Source organism: Balaenoptera musculus, chromosome 1 (assembly GCF_009873245.2).
Source record: "Balaenoptera musculus isolate JJ_BM4_2016_0621 chromosome 1, mBalMus1.pri.v3, whole genome shotgun sequence".
NCBI classification, from domain to species: domain Eukaryota; kingdom Metazoa; phylum Chordata; class Mammalia; order Artiodactyla; family Balaenopteridae; genus Balaenoptera; species Balaenoptera musculus.
Window position 1 is genome coordinate 180,875,618 of NC_045785.1, and position 16,801 is coordinate 180,892,418.

General features: G+C 38.7%; 1 protein-coding gene across 4 annotated transcripts in view; it reads left to right on the forward strand.

The window, feature by feature from the left end:
* NEK7 (NIMA related kinase 7) overlaps positions 1-16,801 on the forward strand; it is a 150,087-nt gene that overhangs the window by 15,550 nt on the left and 117,736 nt on the right. Inside the window, exon 1 of one of the 4 annotated variants that reach the window (XM_036848564.1) lies at positions 12,503-12,592. The exons of 2 other annotated variants lie outside the window; for them this stretch is intronic. The gene's annotated coding sequence lies outside the window, so the exon portion shown is untranslated. Of the gene's footprint in view, positions 1-12,502; positions 12,593-16,801 lie in introns of those variants that run through there. One more of the 4 variants, XM_036848548.1, reaches the window with a different exon arrangement.

The following is a 16,801-nucleotide window of genomic DNA, read 5'->3' on the forward strand; positions in this document are numbered from 1 at the left end:
CAGACAAAAGGCTGTTAAAACAAATGACCTTACTATACATAATTCATACTCATTAAAGTGTTCCCAAGTACTGGCTTGTATTCCATGGGGTCTTATCAGCTTTGTTATGATAGAATTCACTACTATGAATTATTTAGTACAAGGAATGCTTTTTATAATCAGGTTTGGAAGATGGGTCCAAGCTATTTATCTTAGCTCTTTACGTATGTCAGTCTTTTGCCGTGGATGGTTATAGTTTGGCTACCATGCTTTTTTCTGGTGTTACAGCTGAATGGTTGGCCTAGTGATCATGTGCTTTTGCCAGGCTTTCGTTGTTGCTGTGTGGGTAACTGAATGACATGGCAGAATGATAAGGGACATTTATTGTGTTTGTAGCAGCATCCTGTGCCCACAGTTAACCAAAACAAATGGAAAGTCTGTCAAAAGCTTTTTTGGACAAATTTCTTTGAAAGGGGTGAGTAAGGATCACTTGTTTTTTTTATCCTCATAGGAAATTCTTCTGTAACGATAAGCAGAAGAAATAATACCATCTTTTATTTGTATTCCACTTTAACCCTTTTGAGAAGTAGTAATACTTCATTCTTCCAGGCACTTGTTTCCGGTAGAAAACTCCCCGTATTTGTCCCTCAGGGAGAAGGATTTGGAGCCTTGCTGTGTCACCGCAGACTGTGTGCTCATTGTGAGCTTTCCTTCAGAGCAGAGCAATAACTTGTCCTTAATCATTCAGAAGTGTCAGTAGATGCTCATGTGAATTTGAACTAGTTAGGTCCTGATTGTTAGACCTGTGTTCTTTATAAATTCTTGTTTTCTAAATTTGATTATTTAACAAGTGTTTATTGGACTTTCATATGTACTGGAGGTAAAAAAAAAAAAAAAAAAAAAAAAAAAAAAAGAGACAGATTCTGCCCTTAAATAGTAATTGCTTGTGTTGGTATTGGACCTCAGGTGCACAGATAATGGAGTCATTAAAATGCCCTGGGACAAATTACTTAAAGGGGTATTTTATAAAGGTTCACCTGAGTATGAAGCAAGGTTGGCCAGGCAGGCAGGCTAGCTGGGAAGGGTGTTTCAGCTAGGATGGCACAGTGTGTCAGAGGCACACAGGCGTGAAAGAGCCTGGCATTTGGAAGAAGTGTCAATGGTTCATTAAGGCCAGAGTATAGGATTTATATGCAAGCCAGTAAGGCTAAGAAAAGTTTCATTCCTTAAAGGGTTTTAGGCAGGAGTGTGACATATTGAGGTTTTCGTTTGAGATTGATCATTATGGTGGGCGTGGAGAGTAGGAATTACATTACCAAAGTCAGGAAGAACAATTAATTGGTTGTAATAGCTGCAAGGATCATGAGAGTCCGGGAGAAGCAGAGAGAGGGTTTGGGAGGTAGAATTAATGGGAGCTGGGGACTCGTGCAGGTGAGGGAGTCAGAGGGTCTGGGATGGCCTAGGAACTATATGACTGAGTGGCAGTGCCATTCACTGAGGAGGGAATACAGAGTAGAATGGATTTGAAGTGGTCAAGACTTTAGACGTTTCTGGTTTGGCTCATCGGGCAGAGAGATCCAGCCGGTAGGGTTGGAAATGAGATTCTGGAGCTGTTGGTTCATAAATCATCAGTATGTAAGAAGCAGGCTGTGTGCCAGATGAAAATGCATAATTATTGATTTAAATAATCAAGGGACTTGCCGTTCAAGGAAACCTGAGCAAGCAAATAAGCAGAATTGCTCATTGATCATAGAGCAAAAGATGTATTTTGTGTGGAAATGAAAGAAGCAGATAAAATAATTTTCTAATCACACCCTTTATGGTGGTGATTCAGATTGCTAGCTTGATTTATTTCAGGCAGGTAGTAGATTAAGTAGAAGTAAATACATTAACCAATAATTGATAAAAGTGAGTCACTGGAACTTGGATCTTCATCCAAGAAATTGGAAGGGATTAACGTGTTCTCTTTAGTATCACAAAATACGGGAAGTAACGGACCAGTTACTGCAGAGAACAAAGCATGGTGTTGTGGCTAAAACAGTGTATACATAGCCAAATTATTGTTTACGTGTGATTAAAAGGGAGTGATGGTTTCAGATTTTCAAGGGGTAGAGAAAATGTGTTGCATGTGTGACCTTTAGAAAAAATACTTAAAGATGTACTATAGGAGAAAAGTCAAAACTAAGAGTTTGGGAAGGGGCCATCTTTGTACGAAAGCATTGGGAATGAGCACTGGAGCCAATTAGATGTAAAAGCAGGACTAAACGGGTGTTATTCAAGATTGGAAATAGTACAAAATGCCAGGAATAACTTAGATAGGCTATGGCTATAAAACGTATAATCTGAGGATTTGGAGATACGGAGCATTAGGGGAAAAGTAATGGCGTGATCAGCCCTTGGCTAACCTGGATGGGATTGTGTATCATAAGATGGATTTCACTTTTCCCTTGATAATCAGCCAAAAACTGGTTAATGGAGGACTTAAAAAAACTTGGAAGTCACCATCAGTAGAATTTAAAATAGGAGGGGATATATGTTTGTTTTCTAAGTAGCTGGACAGGATTAAAGCAAGCAAACATGGTTCATACGGCAAGAGATGAAAAAACAAACAGGAAGGAAACAAAAAACAAGACTATAAAAGACAAATACCAGTGAAACAGTTTACATTAAATGTCTTTAACGTGTTAAATGTGTTAAATGTATTAAATTTCTGTTTTAAAAGACAGACTCAACCTAAAAAATAATCCTCGACTGTGTCCTGCTTTCAAAAGATGCTTAGAACAAAGAAACATAGAAAGGTTAAAAATAAAAATGTAGGCCAAGATTTATAAGGAAAACACAATAGAAAACACAGAAGGTTAAGAATAAGAATTCCAAAGTAGAATTGAATGAAAAAGAGAAAAGCACTGAAGACAATAAAGGACAGTTTTAAAAAACTGACTCGCTGTAATCATTAGCAGACCAGTAACCATGAAGAATTGAAGTTATATGAGCTGTCTTCACAACAGACTTCTAAGCCCAGTTTTTATATTTTCATTTCATAAAATTAAATGAATGGGAATCTTCTGATTCATGCTCTTGAGTTAGTATATTCTTAATACCAAAAATTGGACCAGACATTTAAGTAAAATGTCAACCGAGCTGTGTTTAACAGATTACCAGAGTTCTCCAAGAGATTAATGGAAGTTCTGTGGAAGAGTTTTGTGGCTAGACAGTTTTGGAAAAATCTGTATAGGGTACCATTTTGGAGAGTCACAGTGCTCTTTTTAGCATATTAGGGTCCCCGAGAAGTCTAGCCCAGTATTTGTTTAGCCCAGTATTTTGCAGATACCTTTGATGATGGATCTCTCTCTGTCTCTCAGTTTTGGTTGTGGAATACCGATAACAACTTAAGGGAATCTGGTGTTTTAAAGAACAGAGTTTGGAAAACACTTCTGAATATTGGTGTACACTCTGTAATAAAATTAAGACTAATGGAACAGTTGAAGAGTCAGTCATTCATTAATCAAGGATGGTTTATCTGAGCATATAAAGGTGGTTTAATAGAAAAGGTCTAGTTATATGATTCATTACCTTGTTTGGTTCAGTAAGAAAACTTGTATGATAAGCTTACTAGAGCAGAAAAGCATTTGATATCATTTGATACCTAACCCCTCTTTTTTTTTTTTTTTTAACCAGAGTCTCTCTCATATCTCCCTTTACTTTTTTTTTAAAATTAATTAATTAATTAATTTATTTATGGCTGTGTTGGGTCTTCGTTTCTGTGCGAGGGCCCCCTCCAGCTGCAGCAAGTGGGGGCCACTCCTCATCGCGGTGCGCGGGCCTCTCACCGCCGCGGCCCCTCTTGTTGCGGAGCACAGGCTCCAGACGCGCAGGCTCAGTAACTGTGGCTCACGGGCCCAGCCGCTCCGCGGCACGCGGGATCTTCCCAGACCAGGGCTCGAACCCGTGTCCCCCGCATTGGCAGGCAGATTCTCAACCACTGCGCCACCAGGGAAGCCCCGTAACCCCTCCTTTTTTTACATTAAAAAAACCTTAGAAAATTGGGAATATTGTTTGATATGGAATATGGTCAATATCATAATTTGTTGCAATTTCATAGAAGTTCGTCCTTATTCTTATCTGCTATATTTTAAGCTCTTTGAGAGAAGGAAATAAGTTAATTTTTACATTTTTTTTTGTCACCCAATCTAATATAGGACCTTGCGTTTTATGCATTCTATTGCAATTTGTTAAATGAAAACATTATTTGGAAGTGTATCCTCATGTAGTTTTCAGATCAAAATGGATTATAGTAAAAAATGATCTTTTTCTTTATGTCAAATATTTTTTAAGTGTGAAATACATGATTTTTCAAAACGGAAATAGATACTCTTCAGGATGGGCCTCTTTATGTTTGCTTTATTCATTTGCCTAGCAAGCCTTGAATACTTGAGGTGAATTTAAATTTTGTCTAACAGTTAAGTGACAGGAATTTAATAAAGGTTTTTGAACAGTAAAGGGGTATTATAAATACTGTTTTTTAAAAAGGATTATCCTGGCCAGAAGGATTATCCTTGGTAAAACAGGATGCATAAGGAAGACTCCTATAATGGCAGAAGTGTTCATTTAGGAAAAGCAAGGGATTTGGGGACCCGAGGCTGTCTCAGAACTTTCCAGGATGTGGTTGGGTTTTGAGCTAAACACAATTTTTCTGTGGTCTTGAGGATTGCATTCCAGCCCATGAAACCCTAGCTGTGAACTGTGGCTTTACAGAGCTTGAGAAAATTTTGTTTGTATGCAGATTTCTGCAGTCTTTCGATTTCCAGGAAGAAGCCACAGTTACTCAGGGCTGTGTGTGTGTGTGTGTGTGTGTGTGTGTGTGAGTGTGTGTGAAGAGACACACGATAGGCTGAACTTAATAACTGATTTATAGGAGTCAGGAAATCTGAATTCTATTATTTTCTCCTTGTATAATCTTGGATAAGTCATATAACTTGCCTCTTTGGAGTTTTCTCACCTGTAACCTGGAAATTATTCCCCCCCTCACTCCACTGTGATGTTTTGAGAAGGTGCCTGTGGGAATTTTTTAAAAATTACAGGGCTTCCCCGGTGGCACAGTGGTTAAGAATCCGCCTGTCAGTGCAGGGGACACGGGTTCGAGCCCTGGTTGGGGAAGATCCCACATGCAGCGGAGCAGCTAAACCCGTGAGCCACAACTACTGAGCCTGCGCTCTAGAGCCCGCGAGCCACAACTACTGAAGCCTGCGCGCCTAGAGCCCTTGCTATGCAACAGGAGAAGCCACCGCAACGAGAAGCCCGCGCACTGCAACTAGAGAAAGCCTGCGTGCAGCAACGAAGACCCAAAGCAGCCAAAAATAAATAAATAAATAATTTTAAAAAATTACAAAACTGTAAGTGTAAGATGTCAGTAAAACATATTGACACTCATTTTGCTGGAAGAGGACATATAAACAGAATTTGGAAACCCTAAAAATCATGGCAACAAGGAAACATGAAGATCTTTTTTCCTTTTTCTTTTGGATTTTCAGGTGAAAATCAAGCATGCAGTTAAAGCTAGTATTTAAAAGCCTTTCTGTTACAGAGAGAAAATTAATAATACAGTTGTGTCATAATTTAGAATCAGTATTTACATTGCTAACATTTTGTTACTTATTCTAAAGTAATTTGTTCAGTGTATACACTGAAATCTGCTGTTTTAACTGTATAGCTAGATGAAAATATGGCAGAAGAGGTTTGCATGAGCTTTCTTTTCCTTGTAACGGTTTGCTTGAGGAATGGGCAGGCTTTTCTTCACTGGACAGACAGTAAAGGGAGGACATTGAGTGGATTTCCTAAGCTTGCATTTGCTGGACGGTGACAGAGTCAGGGCTAGAATTCATAATTTTTGTTGTTACTCACCATATTTTCCCCCTTTGGGTACAGCATTTTTTGCTGATAATTATGACTTTGTAATAATATTTGATAATCATAATAATCTTTTAGGAAGATAGTCCAATGGTGTGTGCCGTTTGCTTATTGATTTACAGATTCACAGTAAGAAGCCACAGGGAGTATTTTCTATAAGAGGACATACGATTTTTTCTTTGAGACAACAAATTCTCAGGCTTATTAAATAAATTACATTCATATAGTCATTTACAAATGTGTGAGTTAGTAATGGGCTTATAGCTCACACATTTTTCAGTGTTGATTTATAATAGGACAAACTGTATAAAGTACTTCATGAAATGATGCTCTAATATGTATTCACAAAATGATTGATTTTTGTAATGTAAGAGAAGTATCTATATGGGAAAGGTTAAAAGGGGATAAGTTATGAAACTGAGAATGCCATTTATTTTATATGGTTTTTCCCATTAACTTTAAACACATGATAGTTCCCTTGAACCTTGAGGAGGTAAATAATTATAAATTGGAATCTTAGAGCATCACATCATCTTTAAATAGTTCAGAAACAGTAACAAACCCAGTAGCATTAACTTAGTATTTTTTGTGAGGTCAGCTGTGTACTTGAAATGTCTTTCTAAGCAAATCAAAACTTTCACTTCTTGGTATTTTAGATTTCAGATTAATTGGCCACTGACTGTTTCTCAGTAGTGTTTTATTCTGTGAAGACTTTCATGAAGGGATCTTAGGAATGGCTCAGGCATCCTAGGGAGGCTCTGCTCGGGGGCGGGGACTGACCTGCAGCAGCCCAGGGTCCCTGGCTCAGAGGGAACTGCTCCAATTTATGCAGCATGACTTGTTTGTTTATTTCAGAGGAAATTAGAATTTGGCGGATGTTTGAGACTGGAAGGGACTTTGGAAGTCATGTCCTCCAGTTGTATTTGATATTTTAGGTAAGTGAGGCTGAGAGCGTTAAGTGAGACATTACAAAGACCGTGCTTGGTGCAAGTGGGTTAAGTTGTATTCTCCATATCATATTCAAATGCTTTTCTTCCACTGTTGTTATTTATGTTTGTGAGAATCTCCTTGATAACATCACTGAAGAAGTAAACAGAAACAATGAAGTTCTAAACTTGTAGGGTTGTAGGACTCTTACGTTTCATTCAGTGCTATAACAGAAGAAATGATTATTTGAGAAATTTCACCTAGATGGTGGACTAATCCACAAGTTGTATTTAAAATATATTTTGTTAACATTTAACAAAATGTTGTAAAGCAAATCAGTTTCTTAAAAATGACATGTGAGAGGGACAGCGCTTTAATTGAAGTAAAGACCTCACGAAACTTTGACAATTAATGAAATAACTACGTTTGTTAGGACGCTGGGTTTTATGTTAATATCTTTGACATATTAAACAAAATATAGGTAGATGTTCTTCAGGTTTACCTCTGTTTGATGGAAGTAAAGAGTGAAATAATCAAAAAGTAGGCAACAGGGAGAAGTCTGTATCAGGACATCAGATTAGTCAACTTCTATGTAGTAGACTGTAATGGACATTTTTGATGGCAAAACTGTAAATCCTAGGAGATATAGAGATGTGCATAATTTGATTGCCAACTTTCAGTTAGGAAGGTGTTCTTGGACATACATTAATAATGGTTTTGCCATTCTTGATTTTTCTCTTTTGTTTAAATATTAAATAATAAGTAGGTCTATCTGGCCTCTGTTTCCAAGTGGACAGGCTTGTTTTAATCTCTTAGGCTTTGACCTGGAGAGGCAACCGTTGTGAATAAGTGTGTGTGTGTGTGTGTGTGTGTGTGTGTGTGTAAGAGAGAGAGATGGGCTTGTGTTTGCCTGCTTTCTTATTACAGCCTAAGATTCTGATCATGGATTATGACTTGGTTTTCTGGTTGGTATTCTTGCTGCCAGGCCTGCGGTTTTGATTTCTGTATGTATTACAAGTAGTTAAATAATATGAAAAAAACATGCAGGGATTTTAGGGTTTTTTTTGGAAATACTACTTCTGTTTTTAAATTTGAGAAGCTGTTACTTTTAAAACCTCTGTTCTTTGTTCCACGCTATCTACTTAGGGACTTAAAACACACATTATTGTTTTGATAAAATAGAATCCAGCTGATAAGCAGCAGTTATGCACTGTACCTTGTGAAGGCATATTGTGGAAGAAGAACTGTGCTGGATATGATGGGAGATTCAGAGGAATCTGCCACAGCCTTTGTCACCAAGGATTTTATAACCCTGACCGATGGTGTCATTGACAATATGAGGGAGGCCCTTAGTGCCTGGAGAGCACACCATAGTGCCAGGCTACTGCAGGGACGTCAGCAGACAGGGGCTCTCCTGGGGTTTGGGTGGACTCCCCCGAAGGCCCCAGGGGAGCCGAGGGGTGTGTGCTGGGCTGTGACTGGAAGCTGTTGCGGTAGGCGAAATTAGGGTTTCTAAAGGTCAGAAATGGGCCAGTTTGGCAAAAAGAGTGGGACATGAGGCTCTGATTCATTCTCTCTATGGCTGCCAAAGTGGTATTTGTAAAATGGAAAACCAGCTCTAACTCTTCTTCTGAGAACCAGCCAGTCTTCCGAGGCTGCGTTGAGTAGCCTGAAACTTGAACCTCACCTTGACTTTCCGTCGGCTGCATCTCTGGCAGTTGCTTCTGAGACCTCTTCAACTGGGATGTGAGCTCTTCAAGGGAAGGCTCCCTTTGTTGTTCATCTTTTTATCCTTAGTACCTGCCTGCTTCAGAGCAGGAAGTTAGTACATTTCTGTTGAATAAATAGGGGCCTGCAATTCCAGGCTAAGGAATCTGGACTTTATTCTAAAAATGGTGGAGAACAATTAGAAATTTTTAAGCAGAACGATGATATAGTGAAGGTATTCTAGGATGATGAATGCAACTGATTATTGTGATGCTAGCTAGCCTTCTCAACATTATACTCTGAAATGCTTCTGACTTACGGTAAATACACATTTGTAGTCCTGGACACTTGTGGTAGTTAATCGATGGAACAAATCCCTGCTGCTTTTCTTATTTTACTCTAAATTAGCATTTAGAGTTAGTTTTAACCACTGCTTTTTAAGTTCACCAAAACAAAGCAGGATCAGGTAGGCTTTATTTTTTCATTCATTTGGCAAATACTTGAATATCTGCTTTGTGCCCATTGTGTTCTAAGCATTGGGGGACACATAGCGTGTGACTCCAGTAAGCATTTTTTAATGGTTTAATGACACTAAGCACCCTAGAGTGGTTCAAAATTCATGTGAAGAGAACATAAATAGAAACATTTTCCTTTTCTCTGTTTTGTATTTTTCTAAAGGACATAACAGGCAGAAATCTGGGAGTGTAGGAACCTCCTCTGGACTTCTTTGGACATTGTGTGTATTGGTGGTACCTGGACCATTTAACAGTTTGATGCTTAATTAACAATAACTTTCAAGTGATTTAATAATGAGATATGCATATGCCAGATTTTAGTTCTTAGGAAATGTATCCATGTTATTGGTGCTTAGTACTCATTGATTACTCACAATATACTAGGTGCTCTAACAGAAAGCAAGGTTTTGACTTTATTCACTGGGCAGTTTTCACAAATGGTAAATACAATATAAATGTGCATAGTATTTCACTTACTTAGGCATTGGAGTTCTTTATAATAATCTATGACTTTAAGTGCCCTTTTTGAAGGAGTGGATGAATAAGCACTGTAGACTTCTGAACTTCATTTCTTCAGTTGATAGGCTTGACTTATTTCCCGTCAGCCTATTTGACTGAGAGACAGTTTTTACATGGCTTTATTGGAAAATTCATATATATAATAATTTCAGTTTTAAATAGTCAAACTGCTTATATATTCATAAAACTGTTTCATTATTTTTCTAGATCATTCAAAAATTTAGAAGATTTGTGACTAATGGTTGACTTAAGGATTCTTAAATGAAATTTGGGTTTGTGTTGACAGCAGTTTTACCAATTTTAGAACACATACACACACAACAGAACACGATGTCAACAGTAATAACAAGATTATCCTTATCTCCACTAATGTAATGACAAAATATTCTAAGCCAAAACAGAACGTTACTGGTGGTTTTGGGAAAGTCCAGTGACAATACGCTTTTGAAAGGTACTAGGAAAATCCGTATTAAAAACAATGTCTTCACTGCTCTATTTTCAAACTACAAACAAGCACGCCTTTGAAGACTGGGGTGTGTTAATGGGGGGCCCGCTTCTCCTCTCTGAGGCGTTTCTGTTACTTAGCAGGCGGAGAGAAGCTTTTTGCTTGGTGATTCTGTATTTGAACGTAGTTCTGCCAGGAATGGGAACTGTGTCCATCAGTTGAGATAAGCCAGGTTTTCTGACGGATATTTTGTTTTAAACAAGTGTTATCGGTGATTGCCTCATTTTATGTATGGTTCAGCTTTGTGAAACTGCTTAAGATGTAAAATTTTCACTTCGTACTCTTCTGGGAGGGAGGAAATGAATTCTCCCAATTCAGAATGTTCCTTGGTAAAGCTTTCTTGACGGATCTATTAAAGTCTTGTTCTGACTTATAGAACTAAGAATCTCATTTCTTTTTTTTTTTTTTTTTAATTAATTTATCTTGGCTGCATTGGGTCTTCGTTGCGCGGGCTTTCTCTAATTGTGGCGAGCGGGGGCTTCTCTTCGCTGTGGTGCGTGGGCTTCTCATTGTGGTGGCTTCTCTTGTTGCAGAGCACGGGCTCTAGGCACGCGGGCTCAGTAGTTGTGGCGCACGGGCTTAGATGCTCCGCAGCATGTGGGATCTTCCCAGACCAAGGCTAGAACCCGTGTCTCCTGCATTGGCAGGCGGAAGAATCTCATTTCTTGAATTATGTGATCTGATATAAAAACAGTGGAAGTGTAAGAAATGTGGTGTCTTGACTTATTGAAGGTTGCAAGCACCTCTGACCATCCATGAAGTGGAGCCTTTCTGTATGTGATGAGGATGAGGGACAGACAGAACCCAGACAGAACACCTCCCCTGTGGAGGGGCACTGCCTGGAATTCCTCCTCTGTCCCCTTTCTTCCCCTTCTTCCACTCCCTTACTAAATGACCTCCCGCTTATCCTTGAGGCCTCCATGGGAAGAGTTCCTTGACAGCCCCCTCCCCCGTTTCCCCCAAACTCTGGTATATGCTCCTTTATCACCTTGCCTTTTTCACCTGTCAAACTAGCCATCACAGTGAGCCTTTCTAACTAGATTGCAGGCTCCCTGAGGGCAGCGTCCGTGTCCCTTCTGTGCAGGATATACGCCCGGTGCCTAGTGTAGCACCTGCATATAATAGGCCCTTAATAAGCAGTGTTAATGTGGTGACGACGGAGATATAAAGGTACTCAGAAATACTTAATCAGTGTCAGTGAGGATCAGTGTCAACGCAACTGGGTGAAACACACGTCTAGTCGATCTGAAAATAATAGAAGAAAAAGTCGGTGTGATATGTGAACTGCCAAAAATTGAAAAAGTCATATTATGTTAGATTAGATTTATAATCATACTGACTTGCTTCGCCTTGTGGATTTAAACGAACCTGAAAATAAATTGACCAGGGCCTTCCTCCCAATCAGCTGCACTTGTTTTTTATTTCTACCCTGACTGTGCAGCTCTCTATGCATCCCATGTGCTCAGTTGTTGGCTAAATTGTCTTCCTAACAACTAATCTTGGGTTTGTAGCACATGTGATTGTGCCTTGCCTTACTGATCAGGTTCTCCTCAAAAGTGCAACATTGTGTCTGATTTCCATGTTTCCTTTCTTGGAACACTGTGGCTCTAGGGTCTCATGGATTTGGAAACTATTTTTGTTATTGTTTACTGCTTTGCGTAGTGACCTTTTGATAGCTGCTGAGTTGTGGGAATAGGTTTGATAGTATAGATATAACAGGAGCGTATCTCAAAGAGATTTTTTTCTTTGTTTTTAAAATGTTCTTTTCCTTAATTATGTCCAAACTGATTTAAACATTAAAAACAATTATTGTGAATTTTTCTCACACTAATGAGAGTGTTGAACTGAGTACAGAACATACGTGTGAGCAATACACACTGAAGTATAAGTTAACTTATGTGTATGGTTTTTACTGTAATCTTAAAAATTGAGACCAATGCATTTGTGGTGACTGTGAAGTGTCACCCACGGAACCAGCCTTAGAAAGCTGTAAATTGTGGAATTTGCTAAGGAAACAGATATCTTCTTCAGGTAGTCTGAATTGTGGTTGTTTTTCTGCACATTGTATAATACATGCTTAAGGTTTAACTACAAATTGGTGAGGGAATAACAAGGGATGAAAGGGTCCAGAGGGGAGAGAAAGGTAGTCTTGTTACTTGTTTCAATAGAAACAATATTGGCATAAAAAATTATGTATAAATATATAAAGCTGGGTTTTGTGAAAAGAAAGGACTCGTTCAGTTTGATTGGTGATTGGTTGCTGGTTGTCTTCCAGATAACTTGTCATTTCTGTTTCAATTTCCTGAGGCCATACCGTTGGGTGCATACTGAAATATTGAACGTGAAAATGAAAATCTATAAATCATTTTCTTTGTTAAAACATGTACGCAGAATCTTGGCCCTAGAAGATGACCTTATCCCAAAGGAGTTCTGCATTGCGGGGAGGAGAGAATTTATGCTGCGATTCTTTAACGAGCTAGAAGATTTATGTCACCGGATCACCTTTCTAATGGTCATTTTATTTAAACTTATGGTCAGTATGTTTAGAACAGTAAACTGATTAATAGAAATTATTTTTATATGTGAAAGGATGTATTTGAAATTATTTCCATAGCTATTGAAATATTATCTTCTTAGTTTTCTGTTTAGTAATGAACTCAGATGTCAAGGCATATTGGGTGTGTGTTTGGTGAAACAGAACATTAAATCCGTCGAAGTTAATATTCTGATTTGTTGAACTCCCTCTTACCTTTACAGTTTCCTTTAAAGGTGTGAAATGCCAAGCTACTGTGTGAAGAACAGGTGGTGGTTGTTTTGTCCTGTTTCTAGTATCGTTATTTGCTGGCTGTCGTGCAGGCCCAAAAGGCGTCGGTGCTAAGACTAGAGTAGACGACAAAGCGAGCGAGAAGCTTGGCCTGCCCCAACTCTGAGGGGGCTGCAAGTGGACAGTGAGGCGTGATTGGAGCCCAGCGGTTCCTGAGAGCACAGCCACCAGCGGGAGCACCAGCACGGCCGCGTGGGTGCCTCTGCCCGCGGAGCCCAAGGAGGAGGGGAGGGGCCTGGACGGCTGCCGTGCCTGCGTTGCACTCCGGGTCGTAGCTCCGGAGCCCAGGGCTGTCATTTGAAATAGACATCGGAAGATTTTGCTGTTTTTGGTTAATTACGATGTAATTAATCCCTGATTGTATGAACCAATATCTTATACTTTGATTAGTTATATTTAAAGCACAATTGAGAGCAGCAGATACTTGCATCTTCCAAGTTAAAAGGACTAAGGATTCCTCCTAACCCTGAGTGGAGTGAGCAGTCAGTCGTAGGACGCTGCTGAGTAGGGTATCGTAGCTGTCAGGCTGATGTTAGGTTGGACTTTCCATTGTTAATACTGCTTTTGGTTTTTATAACCTCTGGTTGAGAATTCTTTCAAGGGAGCAATTTTTATATAGAATTTCAGTCTGGGAGCAAACATCTCATGACTCACAGGCCTCTTTAAACTTTCAGATTAATGTTAAAGGCTTTTAAGATGAAGGCAGATTTTATGTTTCAGAATATTTCAAAATATTTGTTCTTTTGGGACCAACAACTTAAAATTATTTTATTCATTCCTTCAGGGGCTGCATTCTTTTTAGTATTATGCTCAGAATAGCTACTAAGCTCGGATGATACACTAAAAAATTTGAAAAGGTAACTACTCGGTTAAACAGCATTTAGTCAATTTTAAGAAGTTGTTAGAATGAGTAAGGAATTTGTATATTAACTGATTTAAAAGTTAAACTTCACTTTAGTTTCCACTGATTAAAAAAAAAAAGAGGGGAAGAGTATCATTATTTTGTGTTTACGTAAATTATTTGATTTGTATTGCTGTATAAACTAATATGTTAATTTAAGAATACAACACTGTATTAGACAGGGTTCTCCAGAGAAACAGAACCAAGAGGATACACATACAAACACACACACACACACACACATACCTCTCTCTGTATATGTGGTTACCTTAACCTGTGCAACTAGCCATGTATCCAGCTGTATACATACATACACACATCAGATACACATGTGTAAAGAGATTTGCGGTAAGGAATCTGCTCACGCGATTCCGGAGGCTGGGGTGTCCCCAGATCTGCCATCTGCAAGCTGGAGACCCAGGAAAGCTGGTGATGTAGTTCAAGTCCAAGTCCAAGGGCCCCCAAACCGGGAGAAGTGGTGGTGTAAGTTGTAATGCAAGTACGAAGGCCTGAGGACTAGGAGTGCCAGTGGTGTGAATCCCAGGCCAGGGCAGGAGAAAACCAACATTCCAGCTCAGCAGTCGTCCAGAGAGAGAGTTCCCCCTTTCTCCGCCTTTTTGCCTTTTGCCGTATTCAGGCCCTTGATGGATTGGATGCTGCTCCCCCCTGTGGGGAGGGCAGGCTGCTTAACTCCGTCCTCTGATTCGAATGCCTGTTTCATCTGGAAGCACTCTCACAGAAGCTCAGAAATCATGTTTAACCAAATATCTGGGCACCCCATGACCCAGTCAACTTGACACATAAAGTGAACCATTCCAAACACCACAGATAATTCTTTCCTATGCTCTTAGTCATACTATTTCCAGAAGTGCTTGTACTGTACTTGAATCAAATGAGACAGAAGAAAATGTTCTGATGAAAATATTACCTTAGCATTAAGTTTCCTTTTCCTGAAGATGCGTAAAAAATATCCAGCGATCCCTCTCACCCACCCCCAGCACTGTCAGAGTTGCCGTCCAAACCCACTGTGAAACTTAGGAATTGGGTCCGTTTCAGGGTTGTCGTCTGGGAGCACACTGTCATGTCTCAGTCAGTTGCAACAGACAGACTCTTGAGACTCCTCTAAGTTTCAACATGCCTCCATCTTCCTAAGTCAGAATATTCTGGTATTTTCTCCCAAGACAGGCAAACCAACTCAAACTGTCAAGAGTGGTGGTGTTTTTATACCATTATTTTTCTTTAATGCTTTTTAAATGACTTAAGCTTTAACAAAATGTATATTTATTGAGTTTTCTATTTTATGGAATGCTAGAATTAAAATATGGTTTTTCTAAATGAATAATTATCAGTATAATTATACATTTAGAAATTTAGTTTTTTTTTCTAGAAATGTTTTGTTTTGTTCTGCATTTCCACCATTTATTAGGAGATTGGCCCAAGAAGAGAATGACTATTTTACTTCCAACAAGTGAGATTTGTTAGAATATTGACTTTTCTAAATCAGTGAAAGGTTTTTGCTATGTTTTCTATTAAACAGTAAAGAGGTAGTCATAAATTTTATATAGTATTTATCATTTTTATGTTTTTAAAAAGTGTTTAAAAACAAGTAGTAACAGAGATCACTTATATTTTAACTCAGTGGATTAGGAACCCTCAAACTGGGAAACTAGCACATGGAGGGAGGGGTCCTAGGCTGTTATTCCCCTGGGAAGGGGGTCTTCTGGCAGAAGTGAAATGCTCTTTCCAACATGCCCTGAGCATTCCTGTGTGTGTCTTTTGGGCACATAGGAGGGGAATTGGGAGGTCCTAGGGACATTGTCCTCCAAATATTCCCACCTACAGTATATGAGAGTTCTAGTTGCTCCATATCTTGGTTTTATTTTGCCAGAATTTAAAGTTTTTAGCCTCTCCGATGGGTATGAAATAGTACCCTATTGTTAGTTTAATTTGCCTATCTCTGATCTTAAAATGCTGAGATTGAATATTTTTTCAAATGCTCTTCTGAAAATTACTTGTTCATGTCTTTGCCAATTAAAAAAATTGGATTGTCTTGTTTATTGAGCTCTTCACAAATCCTAGATACTAGGTCTGTGTTGGTTGTATGTATTACGAATATTTTTTTCCTGGTCTATGAATTTTCTGCACTTTTTCAGTTGTCTCCCTTGATGAACGAACATCATTGAGCTTATCAGTGTTTCATAGTTATATCTTTTATCCTGAAGTATATTTCCTTCTACTTTGATGTCATGAAGATACTTGTCTATTTTCCTCAAAAGTTTTAAAGTTTTACTTATCACATTTAGGTCTCTAGCCCACTGTGTGTAGTGGAAGGTGGTGGTCCCCTACTTATGTATGTACACATGTAGTGCCTGTTCCGTCACATATAAAGTTTTCATACGTGAGTAGTTCTGTTTCTGGGCTGTAGTTCTGCTCTGCTGGTCTTTGTTTTTTCCTGCTTCAGTTACACTTTCAGTAAGTCTTGATCTCTGTTTGGGAAAAGCCCTTTGCCTTGGTGGTGTTTCTCAAAAATTTCTTGGCTATTTTTGGCTCCTTTTCTGTTCATAATTCAGAATTAGTTTCATAGACATAACAAATACACATTTTTTCAGGAATTTGTCCATTTCATCTAAGGTTTTAGATTTACTGACAAAAATTATTATTATTTTTGTATTCTTTCCCCCTGACATTTCTTATTCTTCTGGATTTGTAGTTATTCTTATATTTTTATTATCTTTCTTTTCACTTTCCTTTTTTCTCGCTCAATCTTGCCATAGGTTTGTCTATTTTTATTAGTTTTTTTTTTTTTTTTTGTAAAGAACCAGCTTTTGGTTTTGTGGAGTATTACTGTCTTTCTTTTCTATTTCATTTATTCCTGCTCTTTTTAAGTTATTGGTATGACTTGGAACTTTATTGGATGTGGGGGCAGACAGGGCTGAATGAAGGATCACTCCATAGTTTCCACTGTAGGGACGAAGTGGATGGTAGTGTTTAAGGGTTGAAGTGAAAATAGTTGGAAT